Consider the following 21,268-nt stretch of genomic DNA (forward strand, 5'->3'; position numbering starts at 1 on the left):
TGACCATTTGCCTGAAATGGTATAGGATTTCCTGCTTAAGCAGGGGGTTGGACTAGAAGACCTCCAAGGTCCCTTCCAACTCTATGATCCTATGCGCCATGTTCGCCTCTCAAATCCAGGTGGTTGGGTGGGGTGGCTCAGAAATCCCTGCCCCTTGGCCTGAAACTCAGTCGCCATAAAGGGCTTACTCTAGAGTAAGCCGGGGTAGATACTGAGACTCCTGCAATGGCTACAGAGAGATGCTCTGCCTGGAGACAGTGAGACAAATCAGATGGTAGGGTTTTTATTTTTTATTTTTTTTTGCCTTTCTTTAATTAAGCAGAACAGATAAAAAATGTAGCAGCAGCGGAGGAAACAACAACAGAATCAATAGAAGAGAATATGTGCGGTTGGGGGTCGAATTGTGGGGTTCTTGGGGGTCTCTGAGCTTAGCGGTTTTCTCACCGAAGTTTCATTTCACAACCAGGTAACACCATCCGTGCTAGAAGGGAGTGGGGCTGGCTCTCAGTTAAGGTTGCTGAAGTGTGTTTGTGAGCAGCTGTGGTGCTCTTACCCAAACACAAACCACACCGTACATCACTGAACATCAGAAACAGGAATCCGATCATCGGCGCCACATCTTCATCATCTAACCGTGATGACATGAGTCAGATGATCTCATGACGGGATGAGGTGAGTTTGACACCCCTGATCTAACCCCTCGACCCCATGTAGCGCATTGAAAACCGGTTGCGAAAGGGATAACACTGCCAAGCATCAAAAACATCGGAGAAACCACCAACACACTCATACAACCACGTGGCGTCACAGTAGCAGACAAGCCAACGAATGCCATCCTATGCAAGCCAAAAGACCCAGTGTTGTGGCCCTCCAGTAGGCAGCAGAGCTGGCGGCAGACTCAGACAGCGAGGAGGTTGGGGCGGAGCCTGGGCCAGTCCTGGAGTCTGGGAAAGGCTCTGATGAGGGCTCTGCGTCAGAGGCAGAGATGGGACCAGTGCCATCCGGCGGTTACCAGCTGCCTTCAGAGTCTGAGATCAGTGGGGAAGAAGAACAGCTGGAGCCTGTTCCCAGTGTGCGCATGCACAGAGCTGCCAGGAGAAGGGAACAGCTAAGGTAGAAGGGTGGACTCCGGAGTAAAGCCACAGGTGGATGGTGAATGGCTCCTCCCAGAGGGAATAAAAGAGGAGCGAAAGGGGAGTGGAGCTTTGCAGGAGACAATTCATTCAATTCATTCGGGTGAAGCTCTCTTCCTGATTCCTTGCCAAGTCATTGCTGCTACAGCCTGGCGTTTGGAAGATATCGGCCTGGCAACTCTCCAAGCCTGATAATGGTCTGTGGCTGTGAAATCTCCTGAAAGGCTGTTTGCCCAGACTTTGCTGGACAGGAATTCACTTTAACCTAAATAAAGAGGGTTTTATCAAGATAAGAAGTCTTGATCTTGGGAAGCCCGGGTCAGAACACGGAGCAGCCTGATAAGAAAAACTGGAATCATCTACAACATACAGTTTAAAGACAACATCAGCCTCTGCACTGGAGAAACAGGCAAAACGCATCCATGTACACCAATCAGTGGTCAGAAGAGATGATGAAAACTCTTTAAATTGCCCAACATATGGACAGGCTTCCCTCGAGGTTCAACAGAGAAACTGTGACCGTCCTAGATGAAGCCAAGTTGAAACAATGCCCCCCACACCCAGCAATTAACACCCAGATGAGTGGAGATCAACAAGATTAATGGGACTTCCGGTGGCACTTCCGTCAAGGACAGACGGAGACCGCGATTGTGCGCGGCTTCGATCCGTCCTTACCCTGTTGGAGGGATCCTGATGGGACTGAACCATCACACCCACCTCAGAGGGGTGGGGGAAGAGGGGGAGACTGCCAGCTGGGTCGAGGGGAGCCGCCTCTCGCCTCCCTGGCTTGGTATGCTCCCCTGAAAGACAGGGAGAAGTGGCAGTTTTAATGGCTGCCCTGAAGACGGGAAGCTACTGGGACCTAAGTGTGCACTGGAGAGGTGAAGTGGTGAGCGGCGTGTATCCAGACAAGAGGATATTGAGGAAGAGATGGCAGGAAGATCAGCAAATTCAGTGAAATGAATGAAGGGCAGGGAGGGCAGGATGGGGAGGGGATTCTACTTCGTTCTCCTCTAAGTGCCTCGAGTCCCCTTACAGGGCAGACTGGCAAGATCTAAGTGAATAAGTAATAACGAGGGGAGAAGAGAAGGGCCCCCACTGAGCCGCTGCCCCAGATTCCCTCCATTGATTCGGCCCAGCCAGGTGCCAACCAGCTGCCAATGTATTTCCCCCTCCTGGGCATCTGAGGGTCCTTTCTCCCCTGACAGAGCTGCAGGCACCACCAGTTATGTTGCTGGGCAGTGGGAGAACCCTCCCCCCCCACATAAGGGCTCCTTGGCATGCCTGCTGAGCCCCCCTGCCCTCCTCTTCCCCCTTGGGAGAAGTGGCCCATGGGAGCAAAAATTCATGGCCAGAGGGATTTCTGAATTTATTTTCTTTTCTTTAAACAAAAGTGTTTTATTTCAATCTACACATACACAACAATACATTAACTGTGTGGCATCCCTGTATCATACATTTTGGTACAAGCAAGCTTAAGAATCTTTTAATATCCACATTCATATTAAGTCAAAATCCTTCCTTGCTTATTTTCAACATTTCAATACTCTCTCCTAATTCCAACCACAATATCAGTTAGACATACCTAATAATTTCATTATTCAATTTACTCCTCAATTTTTTTTAAATAAAAGAAAATCTCATTTGGCAAGCAGCAAGGTTCCAGGTTTCGATACAATACAAACATGACCATATTTATCTATTCATTTTGTTTATTCAATTCCATATCACATTAACCTTATTAGTATTAAATATTAAACTTATCCAATTCCAATTCATATGATAACTTATGAGCCAAGCCTCAGATAGGATGGGGAGCAGAGGAGGACATCCTGACCTTCTCCAGCCATTGGAGACCAGGCAGGGGAGGCCAGTCTCCCACCAGAAGGACGGACGGAGAGGTTGGGGAGAGGTTCGGGTCTCTCTTAGCTGGGGCTCGAGGGAGGGTCTGATTCTGGCTCGGGAAGATTGGGAGACCCTCCCTGGATTCAGCCCAGCTAGGTCCAACCAGCTGCCAATGTTCCTTCTCGTCTCCATCCAGGAATTTAAGGTCTCCCGTTGGTTTATGACCATAACGCTAATCCCACCATCTCTCGGAGGTTGCCTCTGTCTTCCCAGGCTGATTGGCCCTTCTGCAGCCACCCCACCATTTCCAGGACCTGCCCCTCCTTCCTCCTTTCCCTTCAGGGAGGCTGCGGTGCCCTCTAACTCAGCCCAGGAGGCTTCGACCAATTCCTTCTCCACTAGGGTTCAGAAGCCCTTTCTTTGACTCATCCGGCATAATCAGCTAACCTAGAACAAAACCAGAAACCGCTGGAATGTCCTCCTTTTCAGAAAAGCCAGATGTTGTCCTTCCTCGTGACCTGACTGCCCTGCAAAAGGGGGCTGGGATTGTTCTGAGCAGGAGAACTGTTACAATTAGGGTTGCAGCCTTCCGTGCATATGGAGCCTGTCTAAGGTAATTGCACGGAGTCCTATACCACTCTGCAGGGCTTCGTAGATTCCATCATGGACTAGGCCAGGGGTGTCCAACCTTTCACCTTCCCTGGGCCACATTAGAAGATGAAAATTTGGTTTGGGCCGCACATAAAATAAAATAACAGTAACGATACCTGATCATCCCAAAAAACCATAGAAAACATAGTTAACATATTAAATTTATTTGGAAATGAAATTAGTGAGATGTTTTTATTATTTATTATGAATTATTTATTAAAAATTATTTATTTTTATCACATTTTTATCACAGTTTATTTTCTGGCCAAATTTTGCAGCGGGGGAGTGGTGGGGAGAAAGCTCGCCCGCCTCACACCTACTTCTCCTCCTGCAAATAGCCCGGCTGGATGAAGCAGGACTGGAAGGCAGAAGCAGCAGCAGCAGCTGCCGCTTCTGCCCCTGCCACCACTTCTTCCCCCACCGCCACTTCTTCCCCCGCCCCGCTGCCGCTTCTGCCCCGCCGTGGGGGCAGCAGCGCGAGGGCAGAAGCAGCAGCGGTGGCGGGGAAGAAGCGGCGGTGGGGGAAGAAGTGGTGGCAGGGGCAGAAGCGGCAGCAGCGGCGGGGGAAGAAGTGGCGGGGGCAGAAGTGGCGGCGGTGCCGCCGGTGGTAACAGCAGGAGGTGGCGCTCTGACAGTGCCCGCCTTTTCTCTTGCTGCTTGGCCTGGCACTCACCTCGCCCCGCCTCGCGCCTGCCTCTCCTCCTCCTCCTCACTGGCTCTGACACGAAGGTTGGGGTGGGCACTGGGCCACATTACGAGGTGACCTGGGCCGCATGCGGCCCGTAGGCCGTGGGTTGGACAAGCCTAGACTAGATGAAGGAGATCTCTGTGGACTCTTTCTGGAAGCTGCCATCATTGCTGACTCTATCTTTGGAATCTTGGATGAGCCAAGGACCAAGGATGATGGTGAGGAAAGGAGGACATCCAGGTCTTCTCCAACCATGAGAGACCCAACAGTGAAGGCCAGTCCCACCTCAGAAGGAGAACCAGAGATGGTGGGAAAGGGGAAGTTCTCTCTTAGCTGAGTCTCAAGGGAGGGTCCGATTCTGTCTTAGGAAGATTGGGGTGGGGGCTCTTGGACTGCAAAGTCTTTCCTCTTTGTCCCCTTGAGAGAAGGAAGGCCCCCATCCTGCCACTGAGTTGATATTTATGGAGAAGGCTTCTCAAAGGCCAGGATTGTGTCTGTTAGGGATACACCCTAGCAGAATCTGCACGGCAGTCAGTCAGGCAGGCAAAATATGTGAGATAAACGTTTTTGTAGCTTACACTCAGTAAAACAGATACACCGTGCTAGTTAAATAGTTTATTCCAGTAAGAGTTTTAGCATAGTCAAAACAGTCCATATATCATTCACTAGTTCAGTCCGTCCGGGGATTATTCAGTTGCAAAGTCCAGTGTCGAAAAAGAGGTCAGTAAACTTACAAATATCAGTCCAGTAATATATCTCCTCGCAGTAGACATATGAAGAAGTCAAACCTCCTCTCTTCCTTCAGCAGCAGGAAACAGGCAGTTAGCAAACCATCAATCCAGGAATCCAGCAATCATCAGCAATCCAGCAGGTTCTCTTGCTCCCTCTTATGGCGGTTTCACAACCGCAGCCAAAATTACATGCTTTGCAGTTTTAAAGTGACACACACTTAAACTTACTATCATAGTTTATATATATTATTTTACCCAAACTACGTTAGGTAACCTATGTTATTCCTAACGGTGGCTTCAAGAGATCCCTCATGCCTGACTCTGTTCCTCTTCACAGGACCCTCTCAGTGATGGCTGGGCCTTTCTCCGTGGGATCTTGGCTCTCCTGAATTGCGGCCAGTGCACCAACCTGACCCAAAGACCCTTCTTCTGTCCTGGGCCATCCTGGAAACTGTTAAGTTTGGGAAAAGAGAGGCTGAACCAGAGCATGAGTGCAACAATACTTTATTATAACAATAAAGGGCTGACCGTGCTTGCCACGCCTGGAACTGGCTCACAGCGATCAGCAACTGGTTGGACCCCGCAGCCTGCTTTTATAGCTGGCTGCTGGGGAGAACCAACCAATGGGTAAAGGGAGAACGCCCGCAAAGTGAATGGACCTGAGTGAGAACTCCTAGAGTCCTCAGGACATAACACCCCTTCCCCCAGATGCGAACACGCATAGTCTTTGAGGTAGGCAGGAGGTTTATGTTGGCGCCCGGGCGGCGCAGCTCTGGAACGCTGACTGTCCGCTCAGAGTCTGTCTGGGAAGGCAGAGCCGGGTGAGTGTCACCAACATGCCCCTCGGTTCGGGCAGGCCCGGGACTCGAAGGGTTGGTCACTGGGGACGTGCTCCCGTAGACTGGATCGGGCTGGTCCACCGTCTGGGCGCCGCTGTCCGTGCTTGGGTTTTCTGGACTGACGGTTGGTGTGTACTGGTCGCCGGGAAGGATGTGGATGTGGGGTTGATGCTGAGACCTCCCGTCGCTTTGTGATTCTGGGTCCCTGCTAGTGTGGGTGCTGAGGCGCCTACGCAGCTGGTCCAGGTGCCTTCTCCAGACCCGGCCGTCCTCCAGTCTGACCCAATACGACCTTGGTCCGGTGATGGCCACGATCTCGCCCGGGATCCACAGGGGTCACCAGCGAAGTTCCTCGCGAATACTGGCTCCTGTAAGATAAAATGTCTAACCCCGATGTGGAAGCGAGGGGAGAGTCAGGGCAGTATTGTGGATGAAGTCTGTCCAATACAGTCCTCAGACGCCTGCCCATCAGGAGCTCAGCTGGGGACTTGTTGGTGACTGAACAAGGAGTTGAATGCTGGCTCATCAGGAAACGCGAGAGTTTGTGGTGCCAGTCATCCTTACTGAACCTAGCCAGGGCTTCTTTAGTGGTCCTGACGGCCCTTTCAGCCAATCCGTTACTGGCAGGATGAAATGGGGCTGTGAAAATGTGGCGGATACCCAGGTTGGCAGCGAAACGGCTGAACTCGGTTGATGCGAACTGCGGGCCATTGTCGGAGACAATGGAGTCGGGTAGCCCGTGTGTAACAAACAGGCGTGTTAATACGTTGGTGATTGCTTGTGTGGTGGTCGTGGATAGCTGTGCAACGTCAATCCATTTAGAATAGGCGTCCACGACCACTAGGAACATCTTCCCATGCAAGGGGCCGGCCAGGTCGATGTGAATTCTGGACCACGGAGCGCTGGCGCTCTCCCATTTAGTAGGGGTGGCAATAGGAGGAGCAGGACGGGATTCCTGGCAAATGTTGCAGGAACTTACCCATCTGACAACATCCTCGTCGAGGCCTGGCCACCATACGTAGCTGCGTGCTAATGCCTTCATTCTCACGATGCCAGGGTGTCCCTCGTGCAGCGCCTCCAGGACTCGGGTACGCAGTAAGGTCGGGATGACCACTCGAGTGCCCCACAGTAGACAGCCCTGCAAACTGGACAGTTCCTGCATGCGGGTCTTGAAAGGTGAGAATTTGTTTTCAACATTGCCACCCGGCCACCCCCTCCTCACCCAGTCGAGCACCTGGGCGAGCGTTTTGTCTGCCTTGGTTTTAGCAGCAATGTCAAGGGCAGTGATGGGGAGGTCCAATTGTGTTACCTCGAAAATAGCGTGGACAGGAGCAGGGTCTTCAGCTGGGGCCGGCAAGGGACAGCGGCTGAGAGCGTCAGCGTGGGACAATGTTTTACCTGGCCGGTGTATGAGTCTGTAGGAGTAGGCTGCTAGGAAGAGGGTCCATCTCGTCATCCTAGGGGAAAGGACTTGAGGGGTCTGTTTGTCCCCAGCTAGTAGACCCAGGAGGGGCTTGTGGTCTGTGACCAGCTCGAAAAAATGGCCAAAAAGAAATTCGTGAAATTTTTTCACTGCTGCAACAGCTGCTAGAGCTTCCTTATCGATCTGGCTGTAATTACGCTCTGTTGCGGAGAGCGTTCTGGAGAAAAAGGCAATGGGAGCCTCGGCGCCATTGGGAAGCCTGTGGCTTAATACTGCCCCAATTCCAAAAGGGGATGCGTCTGCTGCCAGCACTAAAGGAAGGTTGGGGTCGAATTGAATAAGTACCGCTTCTGACGTGAGTAGTGATTTCACGGCGTGAAAAGCCTGGTCTTCTTTGTGCCCCCAGTGCCAAGGTGACTTTTTATCCAGTAATCTGTGTAGGGGTTCAGCTACTGATGCTTTATGGGGCAAGAAAGATGCGTAAAAGTTTAATAGCCCCAAGAAGGCCTGTAGTTCAGTTTTGGAGGTTGGAGTGGGTGCCTCGTGAATTGCCTTAACCTTGGACTCCAGGGGGTGAATGCCAGAGGCGTCAATTTTATAACCCAGAAAGTCCACCTGTCTAGTGGCAATGGCGCATTTTTCTTTTTTCAATTTGAGGCCATGCTGTCTGAACCTCTCTAACACTGCTCGAATTCTCTGGAAGAGTTGGGGTCTGTCCCTGGCCGAGACCAAGATGTCGTCGAAGTAGGGTACTACTCCAGGGAGGCCCTGTAAAATCCGCTCCATGAGGGATTGAAAGATACTTGGGGCAACACTTACGCCAAATTGGAGACACTTGCATCTGAAAGCACCCCTGTGAGTGACAATGGTCTGGAGTTCCGCTGTTTGGTTGTCAACAGGGAACTGTTGATACGCTTGAGACATGTCCAATTTGGCAAAAATGCTGCCAGGTTCAAAAGTGTGTAATAAATGCTGAATGACGGGCACTGGGTAAGCGCTAACTTGTAGAAACTTATTGATTGTGGTCTTGTAGTCCGAGCAAATTCTCAGGCTACCGTCTTTTTTGAGGGGTGTGACAATGGGCGTCTCCCATTTGGCAAAATCTGTTGGCTCAATGACCCCTTGTTTTAATAGTTTATCCAATTCAGCATCTAGTTTTGGCCGAATAGCGAATGGGACCCTCCGCGGTTTTAGCCTGATTGGGACTGCCTGGGGGTCGACTGAGAACGATATTGGGGTACCGTTATAACACCCCAGCTCATCGCTGAATACATCTGAGTAATCAGCGAATAAGGAGTCAGTGTCTGAGGTTGAGACAGCATGGACTCCTGTTAGCCCTAGGCCGAGATGGGAAAACCAATCGAGCCCCAATAAGGTAGGGAGATTGCCGTTAACTACCACTAGAGGTAGGTGACCTTTAAAAGCTCTAAAACTGACAAGGAACTTGCCTCTGCCGATTACAGGAATGGTCCTCCCCTGGTAGTCCTTCAGGCTAAACTGGCACTTCTGGAGCCGGCTAGTTGATAGGCTGGGCTGGAGCCTCTTGAGGGTGTTCCACGAGATAATTGAGAGCACTGACCCTGTGTCAACCTCCATGCGGCACGGTTTACCTTCTAAGTAAACGGAGAGAGAGATTTTACTAACAGTGTGGCAAGTGTGTTTGGCACGGTGATGTGTGCGACAGTTCAATACTTGCCTCTGTGGCCCCGAGTGTGAGACGGGGGTGCCTTTGTGTTGAGCTTTGAGGGGCTTGGCAGACTCTCGCGATGTGCCCCCTTTTATGGCAGTTATTGCAGGTGGCTCCTTTAAACTTGCAGGTGGCCCTCAGATGGGATCCACCCCAGGCTAGGCACAGGGTGATGTGCTTGGGTGGACCGATGTTTTCTTGTTTGGCTCCTACCTGCGGCCGTCTGTCGTTGGAGAGGCGGTGGACGTCGTTTTCATCACTCAGGGATTCCCCTGCTACCACCTCCTCGGAGTGGACTGGGATTGATGTCAGCTTGGCAGTCGGGCCATGGATTTCGGTGGCTGAGTGCGCTGCCAATTCTGCTGCTAAGGCCTCCTCGACTGCTTGTGCGAGATTGAGGTCTTTTTTCGCGAGGAGGCGCCTTTGAAGGTGTAGGTCCTTGACCCCGCAGACTAGTTGATCGAGGAGCATGTCCTCCAGGTAGGTTCCAAACCCACAATGCAATGCTGCTGTTCTGAGAGCGGCCATATACTGATTAATGGTTTCCTTGTCCGCTTGCTTCCTCATACGGAAGGTGAATCTCCTGGCAATCTGTGAGGGCCTGGGAGAATAGTGGTTAGTGAGGATTTCAAGTAGCTCTGACCAAGGAATGTTTTTCAACTCACGTGGAGCCACGAGGGCTGTGGCAGTATCGAAGACGATGGCTCCACAGTAGATCAGGAAATACGATTTTTTCCGATGTTCTCCAGCATCAGCAAGCCCAATTGCATCAATATAATGGTTAAAGCGGTTCTTGTATGATTCCCACTTCTCCTCATCCGGTTTGAACGCTGGGAAGACTGGATTGGAGTTCATGGTGATGGGACCGGTAGAACAACCTGTGGAAAAAAATCTCTCTGGGGCAGCAGAAAAATGTTCTAGTGCCTGTGGCAGGCAAGTGATTTCAGCTCTGGAGAGGCTTTTCGCAATCCTCTCTCTCTCTCTGGGTTAGCCACGTTTGGCCGTCAGCCGTTGGTGGCGTTTAAATTCGCGCCTGTGTGGGCGTCAGTGACTTGACTATAGCACCGTGCTGTGCCTTTTAGGTTTGAAATTCAAATGACAGCCGTTTGAATTTCGCGCCTAAACAATGAGCGGCTGCGGCTCGCAGCGCTTCACTTTCCCTGTAGCTGGGCTAACAAGCGGCTACAGACGCTTCTAACTTTTCGTTCTGACCGCTCTCTCTGGCTGCGGATCAGTGTTCGCTTCTATTGCTTGCTGGCCGCTTTCTCTGTCAGCGGACCAGCGTTCGCTCTTTTTGTTTGCTCTTTTTGCTTGCTGACCGCTCTCTCTGGCTGCAGATCAGTGTTGCTCTTATCGCCGGCCGATCGCTCTCTCTGACTGCGGATCGGCGGCTAGTGACTCAGCGGTTGCATGGTGCTTCTGGTAGCCATCCCATCCTCGTCGCCAGAGTTAAGTTTGGGAAAAGAGAGGCTGAACCAGAGCATGAGTGCAACAATACTTTATTATAACAATAAAGGGCTGACCGTGCTTGCCACGCCTGAAACTGGCTCACAGCGATCAGCAACTGGTTGGACCCCGCAGCCTGCTTTTATAGCTGGCTGCTGGGGAGGACCAACCAATGGGTAAAGGGGAGAACGCCCCCGCAAAGTGAATGGACCTGAGTGAGAACTCCTAGAGTCCTCAGGACATAACAGAAACCCTCCCCCCAAACCCTCCTGGGTTCATTCCTTCTTTTCTGCAATAAAGCGTTGGATCCCGGCTTCCCTCTCAGTCTCCATCCCTCTCGGGGTCTTTTTCCGCCCCTTCTCCCTCCCCCGCAGACTCCCTTCCCCCCGCGAGAGCTAGAGGGGATGAAGCCCAGAGCGTCTTTCCAAGGGAAAGTGGAGAAGGAAAGATCTCGAGCGGGTGGGGGGTTGGACTAGATCACCTCCAAGGTCCCTTTCTGTTATTCTCTTACTCGGTTAAGTTTATACTGCCCTGTTGAGACCACACTTGGGGTTGTGTATCCAGTTCTGGTCACCACAATACAAATGAAAGGATGGCTGAGACTCTAGAAATAGGACAGAGAGGATCAACCAAGGTGATGAGGGAATGGAGGAGGCTCAGTCGTATGATGAACGGTTAAAAGGAGTTGGGAACATTCTGTATTGGCCAAGCGTGATTGGGCACGCAAGGAATTTGTCTCGGGTGCAAATTCCTCGGGTGCAAATAGGGTGCGTGTCCAACTTCCAGTGCAAATTCCTCGTGTGCAAATAATGCAGAGAAAGCTCGGAGGAGACCTGATCCTCCATTCCTTGAAGGTCCATCGTAGGGAAGAGCGGGTGGATTTATTCTTTTCCCAAGCATCTAAAGCAATGGTGGGAGTCAAACAAAATTTGCTACTGGTTCTGTGGGCATAGCTTGGTGGGCGTGGTGTGGCTTGGTGGGCATGGCTTGGTGGGTGTGTGGCAGGGGAAGATTACTGCAAAATCCCCCTTCCCTCCCTGCCCCATAACCTGCTTTCCAGCTCCGTTCTCCTGTGCAGGGCAACCAAAGGAGACCCAGCTGATCAACTGGGACTCAATGGGAGGCAGAGAATAGAGCGGGTTGGAGGGGCCAGTCAGAAGTGGGATTGCCCGGTTCTCCGAACTACTCAAAATTTCCACTACTGGTTCTCCAGAACTGGTCTGAACCAACTGAATGCCACTTCTGATCTGAAGATAGGACAAGAAGGAATGGGTGGAAGCTGCTCACGGTAAGATCCAACATGGCAGAATGGGCACCTCATAGAATGGAATGGAATAGAATAGAATGGAATGGAATGGAATGGAGTGGAATGGAATTGAATGGAATGGAATGGAGTGGAGTGGATTGGAATGGAACGGAAGGGAACAGAACGGAGCGGAACGGAACAGAACAGAACAGAACAGAATAGAATAGAATAATAATAGAATAGAACAGAATGGAGCAGAATGGAACAGAACAGAACAGAACAGAACAGAACAGAACAGAATAGAATAGAATAGAATAGAATAGAATAGAATAGAATAGAATAGAGGAAGAACTCCCTCTACTCCACACCTAACATCAAAAATATCAACAAAAAAGCACAGCAGAGAATGTTCCTTCTGCACCAAGCTCAAACTTGACCAAGGAGCTGCTGATCCAGTTCTACAGACGAATTATTGCGTCTATCATCTGCACCTCTATAACTGTCTGGTTTGGTTCTGCAACCCAACAGGAGAGACACAGACTTCAGAGGATAATTAGGACTGCAGAAAAAAACAATGGCTACCCACCTGCCTTCCATGGAGGACCTGCATCCTGCAGGAGTCAAAAAGAGGGCTGGGAAAATATTTACAGACCCCTCACATCCCGGACATAAACTGTTGCAACTCCTTCCCTCAAAACGACGCTACAGAGCATTGTGCACCAGAACAACGAGAAACAAGAACAGTTGTTTCCCGAAAACCATCACTCTACTAAACAAATATTTCCCTCAACACTGTCCAACTATTGACAAAGTCTGCACTACTATTAACCTTCTCATCACTCATCACCCATCCCCTCCCACTTGTGACTGTATGACACTAACTTTCTCGCTTGTATCCTTACGATCTATATTGCACTGTTTCCTAGTTGGATTTGATTTCTTATTGTACCCTGTAAGGTCACAGAAGTTTCCCCGTGTCATGGAGATACCAAAGAATGAGACTCGAGACGAAGCTTGCAAAAATAACAGCTTTTTATTCTTTGGCCAAAGCAAGAAGTCTGGGTGAATGTCCAAAACATACAGACAAAATGCATGTAAGGAATAGCCACACCCTGCGAAAGTAGCTCAGAGTATGATATACATTTTAGGCTGACAGAAACAAAGTTTATCCAATCAGAGACAAAGGTTCATTATTAATTGTGGGCAATGTCTAGCCTATGCCCTCCCCTTCCTTATCCATGGAACGTTCTTCATCCGTGCTCTGTCCATACTTCGTTATTTTACACAGTATCCCTTGTCCTTGTGTGTTCGTGCTCCTAGGCAGCCCCCCCCACCCCATTATCTATGGAGCAGGATGTTCCTGGGAATTGTCTCCAAGGATGTGTCCAGCTCTGAAGCAAATTGCAGAGGCGAGAAACCAGATAGAAAAGGATACAATTCTCTTAACAAGAGATTTCCATCCTTAGCAAAATAGTGCAAGCAACTTCTTTAACAGATGCAAAGAGCAAAGGTTAGGTTGATTCATGTCAAAATGTCCCCAACTATAACTCTGTCGCTTGTGTCCTTATGGTCTATATTGACTGTTTCCTATGATGATTGGATTGCTTATTGTACCCTAGGAGTATTATTAAGTATTGTACCTGATGATTCTTGACTCTTGACGAAAGTATCTTTTCTTTTATGTGCACTGAGAGCATTTGCACCAAGACAAATTCCTTGTGAGTCCAATTACACTTGGCCAATAAAGAATTCTATTCTATTCTATTCTATTCTATTCTATTCTATTCTATTCTATTCTATTCTATTCTATTCTATTCTATTCTGTTCTACTCCTATTCTATTCTATTCTATTCTATTCTATTCTATTCTACTCTACTCTACTCTACTCCTATTCTATTCTATTCTATTCTTTTCTGTTCTGTACTGTTCTGTTCTATTCTATTATTATTCTATTCTATTATTATTGTACCCTATGACTATCATTAAGTGTTGGACCTTATGATTCTTGACGCTTGACGAATGTCTCTTTTTTTATGTGCACTGAGAGCATTTGCACCAAGACAAATTCCTTGTGTGTCCAATCACACTTGGCCAATAAAGAATTCTATTCTATTCTATTCTATTCTATTCTATTCTATTCTATTCTATTCTGTTCTGTTCTGTTCTGTTCTGTTCTGTTCTGTTCTGTTCTTTTCTGTTCTGTACTGTTCTGTTCTGTTCTGTTCTATTCTATTATTATTCTATTCTATTATTATTGTACCCTATGACTATCATTAAGTGTTGGACCTTATGATTCTTGATGCTTGACGAATGTCTCTTTTTTTATGTACACTGAGAGCATTTGCACCAAGACAAATTCCTTGTGTGTCCAATCACACTTGGCCAATAAAGAATTCTATTCTATTCTATTCTATTCTATTCTATTCTATTCTATTCTATTCTATTCTATTCTATTCTATTCTATTCTATTCTATTCTACTCTACTCCTATTCTATTCTATTCTACTCTACTCCTATTCTATTCTATTCTATTCTATTCTACTCTACTCCTATCCTATCCTATCCTATCCTATTCTTCTCTTCTTAAGCCCCATTCCTGGTCTGAAAGAAGCCTCGGGGGGGCTGTGCCCCTCCCACCATTTTTTTGCCTTCCTGGGCCTCAGGGAAGCCTCCTGGGCGAAGCAGTGAGGGGAATCCCAGCACAGCTGTTTGTAGGAACAGCTGATCGTCGGGAGGTGGAAAGAAAACCCATAAGGAGTGACTGGGCGGGCAAGCATCGGGCAGACGGGGTGAGCGAGTTTCGGGCCTCAGGTGGGTGGGGCAAGCAAGCAAGCGGCAACCAGGCAACCGGGTTGGGGCGTGGCCAGCCAGAAGTTACTACTGGTTCAGCGACCCATGCCCAACACCCTAATGAAGGAACCGCCAAGCCCTCTTGCTGAAGAGTTAAGGTCCCAGCGGAGGTTGGGTGCTTCTCATTTCCTGTTCATGCACTGGGACACATCCTGAACATTCTGGCTTTCTGGCTGCCTCCATGTTTCCTCATCTAGCCAACACTTTCACTCCTGGCCATAATGGTGTACGACAGAGATGGACTCTGCTGAGCCCCAGCTGTGACCTGTGACATCCGATGGCTTCAGTCAGGGTACACTTTGTAATTCCAACATGCAAACACGTGTTGCAATCCAGGGTCCTATTTTGCAACCCAGAATCCGGGAAGGAGCAGCAGCCCCAGCTCTGCCCCACGCGAAGCCCAGCTGCAAACACGATGGGCCTCTGTCGATAAAGATCTCGGTTACCTGCCCCACCTATTTGTCCCATCAAGGGAAAAGCTAACGATTGACAGGGTTGAGAAAGATACCTTGTTAGCCTTCCATTTCTCCTGCTTCTTCAACAGCCTTCGCACTTCCTCCAAGCAGGACTTCAATACCCCTCCCTCTGGCCCCAACGCTCACTCCCAGCACCATGAAGGCTGCTCATGGCTTCCTCCTCCTTCTGGGTCTCCTCTTCCTCTTCACAGAGCTTCCCCTTTCGAAGGGACAAATGGGTAAGTGGGGGGGAGAGAAACACCCCCGTGAAGCAACTCTTGCCAACCCTCAAAGCGTCTTAGTCTTTCTGGGGGTTTCATCCAGTGGATTCTGCTAGAGAGATACAGAGAGGGGGGAAGAGAGAGAAAGAGAGAGAGAGATACAGAGAGAGAGATGCAGAGAGAGAAGGGGAGGGAGAAAGAGGGAGGGAGAGACAGGGAGGGAGAGACAGGGAGAGAGGGAGACATAAAAGTGATAGGGAGAGAGGGGAGGGGGAGAGAGAGACAAAGAGTAATAAAGAGAGGGGAGAGAGAGAAGGGAAGATAGAGAGGGGAGAGAGAGAGATACAGAGAGAGAGGGAGGGAGGAAGAGAGGGGGAGAGAGTGACATAGAGTGATAGAAAGAGAGAGGGAGAGAGAGAGAGAGTAATAGGGAGAGGAGAGAGGAGAGGAGAGAGAGAGGAGAGGAGAGGGGGAGAGAGAGACACAGAGTGATAGAGAGAGAGAAGGGGAGAGAGAGGGGAAGATAGACAGGGAGAGGGGAGGGAGGGAGGGGAGAGAGAGAGACGGAGCATGATATATAGAGAGAGGGCAAGAAAGAGAGGGAGAGGGAGAAAGAGTGATATAGAGAGAGGGGGAAAGAGGGGAGAGACACAGTGAGAGATACAGAGAGAGGGGAGGGAGAGGGGGAGGGAGAGAGAGAGATATAGAGTGATATAGAGAGAGGAGAAGATAGAGAGGGAGAGGGGAGAGAGAACGATACAGAGAAAGAGGGAGGGAGGAAGAGAGGAGGAGAGAAAGAGAGAGACAGAGAGAGACATAGAGAGAGAGAAGGGAGAGAGAGAGAGAAGGGTGTTGGGGTTCCTGGAGGTGTTTTTTTAACAACCGGTTCTCTGCCCTAAGGACTGACGGTGTGGGCGTGGCTGGGGGCGGGTCCTGTGGCTGGGTGGGAGTGAGTGACATTGAGCCGGCCACGCCCACCCAGGTGTTGTGGCTCCAGGTGTTTCCTTTTTCCCTCTGGGAAAAGGGTCCAAATGGCTCTTCGAGTGTTTAAGGTTGCAGCCCCCACCCCATGCTAGGGGTTTGCCCGGACCCCCTTAATGAATGAGAGAATTAAGGGGAGGGGAGGGCAAGGGAGGGGCAAGGAATCAGGACGATGGGTTAGGTTGCCCCCAGAGGGTGGATCCAAGGCCATAAATGAGAACCTGGACGGCTCGAGTTCAGAGCAATCTGGCAGCCAGATAAAGAGCGGCGTAAAGTCCATTATTCTGTAGAGGGGAGCTCAACTGGCCGTTGGGTGGTTTGATCTTTTATTGATTGACGCAACAATTCTTAGTACGGCTGTGTTGGGAGCCAACTTCAAAAGGACAGTTAATGGGACTCTGGTTTTCAAGAGACCTTCATTGTTCAGCAGCGGGACGCTTAAAATAATTATTTTACACACCACCAAATGAGAAACATTCATGTATCGATCCTTTAACCCTTTTTTTAAAAAAAAAAAGGTTTTTTTTTATATTTATATATAAGCATTTTGAATACAACGTATTGTCCGGGCATACCATTTTACAAAAGAGAAAAAGGGAAAAAGAAAAAAGAAATAGTAACGTATATACCGATAGCAACAGAATGATTCTAACCATATTTATAATGATACTAGCTCGATATGGTATAATAGTTTATGGGGAAGAAAATAACAGGGGGGAGGAAATTCTGCCTCTGCCTACCAGCATCCATCGGTATTCATCTGGCTAGCGTCCTGTCAGTGTGTGAGAGAGTTGAGGGCTGTTTGGAAAGTGAAACAGTATTTGCTGTGTGAGCAAGGAGGAGACAGCAAGGAGTCTGGGCGTGGCTTAGCTCAACTGTTCTGTACCAAAGCTGTGAAACTGAAACGGAAACTCCTCTCCTCTGCTTGTGTTTTGCCTTTGGAAGAGATTTCCTTTCAGTTGGGGAGGGGGAGTAGAACTCCTTAGTATCAGAGCGTGTTAATAATAATAATAATAATAATATAGGAAATACTCTAAATGCTCTGATGGCCACTTGGAAAAATCCTTTCTTAGTGAGCACCTAGAAGCCAAGAGGAACATACGTGCCAAATTTCAAGTTTTTAGGCTTTACAGTTCTGGAGAGTTTGCGATGATGCATGAGGGGCATTTCGCTTTAATATAGAGAGATGAGCTTATTTGTAATGCTGTTGATTATACACTGCTCAAAAAAATAAAGGGAACACAACAATAAGACCTCCTAGATCTGAATGAATGAAATATTCTTATGAAATACTTTGTTCGTTACATAGTTGAATGTGCTGACAACAAAATCACACAAAAATTATCAATGGAAATCAAATTGAGCAACCCGTGGAGGTCTGGATTTGGAGTTACACTCAAAATTAAAAGTGGGAAAAAACACTACAGGCTGATCCAACTTTGATGTAATGTCCTTAAAACAAGTCAACATGAGGCTCAGTAGCGTGTGTGGCCTCCACGTGCCTGTATGACCTCCCTACAACGCCTGGGCATGCACCTGATGAGGTGGAGGATGGTCTCCTGAGGGATCTCCTCCCACACCTGGACTAAAGCATCCCCCAACTCCCGGACAGTCTGTGGTGCAACGTGGCGTTGGTGGATGGAGCGAGACATGATGTCCCAGATGTGCTCCATTGGATTCAGGTCTGGGGAACGGGCGGGCCAGTCCATAGCCATCAATGCCTTCGTCTTGCAGGAACTGCTGACACACTCCAGCCACATGAAGTCTAGCATTGTCGTGCATTAGGAGGAACCCAGGGCCAACTGCACCAGCATATGGTCTCACAAGGGGGCTGAGGATCTCATCTCGGTACCTAATGGCAGTCAGGCTACCTCTGGCGAGCACATGGAGGGCTGTGCGGCCCCCTAAAGAAATGCCACCCCACACCATTACTGACCCACTGCCAAACCGGTCATGCTGGAGGATGTTGCAGGCAGCAGAACGTTCTCCACAGCGTCTCCAGACCCTGTCACGTCTGTCACATGTGCTCAGGGTGAACCTGGTTTCATCTGTGAAGAGCACAGGGCGCCAGTGGCGAATTTGCCAATCTTGGTGTTCTCTGGCAAATGCCAAACATCCTGCATGGTGTTGGGCTGTAAGCACAACCCCCACCTGTGGACGTCGGGCCCTCATACCACCCTCATGGAGTCTGTTTCTGACCGTTTGAGCAGCCACATGCACATTTGTGGCCCACTGGAGGTCATTTTGCAGGGCTCTGGCAGTGTTCCTCCTGTCCCTCCTTGCACAAAGGCGGAGGTAGCAGTCCTGATGCTGGGTTGTTGCCCTCCTACAGCCTCCTCCATGTCTCCTGATGTACTGGCCTGTCTCCTGGTAGCGCCTCCATGTTCTGGACACTACGCTGACAGACACAGCAAACCTTCTTGCCACAGCTCGCATTGATGTGCCATCCTGGATGAGCTGCACTACCTGAGCCACTTGTGTGGGTTGTAGACTCCGTCTCATGCTACCACTAGAGTGAAAGCACCGCCAGCATTCAAAAGTGACCAAACCATCAGCCAGAAAGCATAAGAACTGAAAAGTGGTCTGTGGTCACCACCTGCAGAACCACTCCTTTCTTGGGGATGTCTTGCTAACTGCCTCTGCTTTCCACCTGTTGTCTATTCCATTTGCACAACATTTGCATGTGAAATTGATTGTCAGTCAGTGTTGCTACCTAAGTGGACAGTTTGATTTCACAGAAGTGTGACTGACTTGGAGTTACATTGTGTTGTTTAAGTGTTCTCTTTATTTTTTTGAGCAGTGTATTAGTATACTTGAGGTTATAAACATTGTTCATGTTTAACTTATACCTAACAATGCTTTTTCTTCATCTAATTTCTACCTCCTTTCTCTAACCATTGATAAAACCTATTCCACGTTAAGTAATACTCTGTATCAGTGGTGGGATTCAAATTTTTTTACTACCGGTTCGGTGGGCGTGGCTTGGTGGGCGTGGCAGGGGAAGGAGACTGTAAAATCTCCAGCCAGAGGTTGGATTTGCCGGTTCTCCAAATTACTCAAAATTTCTACTACCAGTTCTCCAGAACTGGTCAGAACCGGCTGAATACCACCTCTGCTGTGTATCTATCTCCCTTATCTCTTATTTTCAATGTCAGTCTATCCTTCTCTGCACAATCCGACATTTTTTGGTTTGTTTAGTTTGGCATAATAAGCTGACCTAGAACAAAAAATGAATACTTTCCACAAACCCCTGGAATGTTCTCCTTTTCAGTGAAGCCTGGGGGGTGTCCCAAGGCAGCTCCAAACTCCTTCCAGTCTTGTGTCCAGACGTGTGAAAGTGACGAAGACTGTTTAGGGAGGCAGAAGTGTTGCCTGTTTGCTTGCAACGTTCAGTGCATGGATCCCATCTAAGGTAAGAGCATTGGGTCTTATACCACTCTGTAGAGTTTCATAGATCCCAGCGTGGACTGGATCCAAGCGGATCTCTCTGGAATCCTTGAAATTTCCATCCTTCTTGGATCTGTCCTTGGATGAGCCAAGACCCAAGTACGATGGTGAGGAAAGGAGACCATCTGTTATGGCCCACCAGCGGAGCTGATGGCCAACTCGGACAGTGAGGAGGTTGGGGAGGAGCCTGGGCGAGGCCTGGAGTCTGGGGAAGGCTCTGATGAGGACTCTGCACCAGAGGCAGAGATGGGGCCAGGGCCATCTGACAGTTATCAGATGCTTTCAGAGTTGGAGATCAGTGGGGAAGAAGAACGGCTGGAGCCTGTTCCCAGTGTGCACATGCACAGAGCTGCCAGGAGAAGGGAACAGCTAAGGAACGAGGGCCGCCTGGGGAGTAAAGCCACAGGTGGACGGTGAACGGCCCCTCCCAGAGGGAATAAAGAGGAGCGAAAGGGGAGTGGGGCTTTGCAGGAGACAATTAGTTCATTTAATTAGTGTGAAGATTTGTTCGTGACTCTCAGAGATTCCTTGCCAAGTATTTCCTTGGACAGCATTGCACTTGGAAGCTATCGGCCTGGCTGCTTTCCAAGTCGGATAAGGTTTGTGGTTGTAATTCACCTTTGAAAGACTGTTTGCCAGGACTTTGCTGGATGGGGATGATAGGAATTCACATTAGCCTAATAAAAGGGATCTTATCGGGACAAGGAATCTGCTTCGTGGTTTTGTGAAGCCTAGGTCAGACCATGGTCCAGATCTTCTCCGGCCATTAGAGACCATGCAGTGAAGGCCAGTCCCACCTCAGAAGGAGGGCCAGAGAGGGTGGGGGAGGGGAAGTTCTGAGCCTCCTGAAGGGAGGGTCCGATTCTGGCTTAGGAAGATTGGGGTGGGGGCTCTTAGACTCCAAAGTCTTTGCCCCCTTGAGAGAAGGAAGGCCCCCATCCTGCCATTGAGTTGACATTTATGGAGAAGGCTTCTGAATCAAGGACAGCACCCAAAACACCCACAATCAATGCTCACCACAGTTGTTTTTTATTTATTTTATTTATTTTTATTTGTCAATTGCTTACAAGATAATAGGTATAAGTAAAAACATAGTTTTTACTTATAAAAAACAGACAACAAATGGTCAAAATTGGGAGCGTCCTATCAAATTCTGTACCTGTCAATAGTGGTGTCCCCCAAGGCAGTGTTCTAGGACCAACTCTCTTCATACTCTACATAAATGACCTCTGTGATCATATTAAGAGCAACTGCGTTCTTTTTGCTGATGATGTAAAGCTGTTCAATACCACAGACAATACTGCCACCCTTCAAAAAGATCTTGACTGTGTATCAGAATGGTCAAACAAATGGCAACTTCAAATCTCAACAAATAAATGCTCTGTCTTACATATTGGCAAAAAAAATCCGAAAATAAAATACAAGCTGAATAGTCAAGATCTTGTTGATGATCCAAGCTCTGTAAAGGACCTTGGAATACTCACCTCTAATGATCTAAGTGCTAGAGCCCACTGCAACTACATAGCCAAAAAGACGTTAAGAGTTGTTAACCTAATCTTATGTAGCTTTTTCTCTGGTAATATCACACTACTAACTAGAGCATACAAAACATTTGCTAGACCAATA

Source organism: Pseudonaja textilis, chromosome 3 (assembly GCF_049901715.1).
Source record: "Pseudonaja textilis isolate UNSWEBS1 chromosome 3, rPseTex1.2, whole genome shotgun sequence".
Classification (NCBI taxonomy): Eukaryota; Metazoa; Chordata; class Lepidosauria; order Squamata; family Elapidae; genus Pseudonaja; species Pseudonaja textilis.